The sequence below is a fragment of the Budorcas taxicolor genome, chromosome 2 (assembly GCF_023091745.1).
Source record: "Budorcas taxicolor isolate Tak-1 chromosome 2, Takin1.1, whole genome shotgun sequence".
Taxonomy (NCBI): Eukaryota; Metazoa; Chordata; class Mammalia; order Artiodactyla; family Bovidae; genus Budorcas; species Budorcas taxicolor.
The window spans coordinates 76,636,502-76,637,968 of record NC_068911.1 but is presented as its reverse complement, the minus strand read 5'-3'; positions in this window follow the sequence as shown (position 1 = coordinate 76,637,968).

Sequence of the window (1,467 nt, the reverse complement as noted above, 5' to 3'; positions counted from 1 at the left end):
CCTGATAGTCCTCTATTATAAGGAGATTTCTGGACTCCTGTATGCTCCTTGTTTTATAAAGCACCAGGGATGAAAGAGAGATTCACCTCTTTGTTTATTATCATCTGTTTACTTCTAAATGGAATCATGAGCATTTCCAGTGTCACTGGACAAGATGGGCGGACATGAAGTATTAAACAACTCAAGCTGCACAAATCCTTAGAAACAACCAATTCTAATTAGCTAATTGGAAGCCCATCATCCAACAGTAAACAGACCAACTGAATCAAACCTATTTCAAAAGACTGCCTTGAAGTGATGTTACTTCCAGAATAATTACAACCGTAATTCTCAGAAGTGAAGGGTGTGATTGTGTTTACTTTTCAGGCAGATGTACCTATATTATAGGTCAAGCACATCTGTCAAAAATGACTGCATAGCAATGGCTTCTCTTACTTCTCAGATTTGTTTATCTGGGTAAACAGAGCTCATCTCTCCAGAAACCCAGCACAGAAGAAAGGACTGAAACTCCAGGAGTGAGCAAGATAGGAACAAAACCCGACTAGGGCAGGCAGAGTTCTTTATTTATTGCTCCCAGCAGGTGTCAGATGCCGTAGTTTCTTTGCAACCATCAACACCCTGGGGCTTTTTAGTTCCATATCCAAGGCAAGGAAAAGAGAGGATGGCGACTAACCCCAAGAGATTAGATACCTGAATCCTATCCCAACTACTAGGAGACTCCAGCTGCGCTTAAATGTTTTGTTTTGTTGTTGTTGTCGTTGTTTGAGAATTTCTGATGCTCAGTGGTTGCTGATTACTTCCAGATTTTAGTTCTACCCCAGTGGAGCTTTGCTACAAAGAGTTTATCTGTTGTTAAAATTGCAGTTGCTACAGGAAATGTCTCCTCTTAAGCCAGTTCTCAGGATGTGAACTGTTACAAAGGTTAAAAAAACAAACAAATAAACAAAGCCTACTTACTATTTAAAAATGCATTCATGGCACTGATGGAGAGTTAGTAAGAATGTGTGCTAAGACTGGTGGCATTGGTTGATGAGTCTCATCAAACACTCTCAGGACCAAGATATTGCTGAAGTTAACTACATCGATGCCTGTAAAGGGCTCCAGTGTTTGTTCTTTAGTCAATATATCTAAACTGACAAAGAAGACTTTTTGAAATTAGAATAGTGGTCCATCTATTAAAGGAAAAACCGTTCGCAACCTTGCCGAAGTTTAGTATTTTTCCCTCAATAGTAAAGAACACTCAGACTAGATCGCAATATTTCACTGACAATTGAATTGTTTAAGAACCAAAACCATTGTCTAAGACTGTGAGTGTGTATACCTGTATGTTCGTGTGTACCTTGGTGTGTGTGTGTGTGTGTCATGTGCTCAGTCACGTCTGACTCTGTGACCCCATGGACTATAGCCTGCCAGGCTTCTCTGTCCATGGGATTTCCCAAGCAAGAATACTGGAGTGGTTTGCCATTT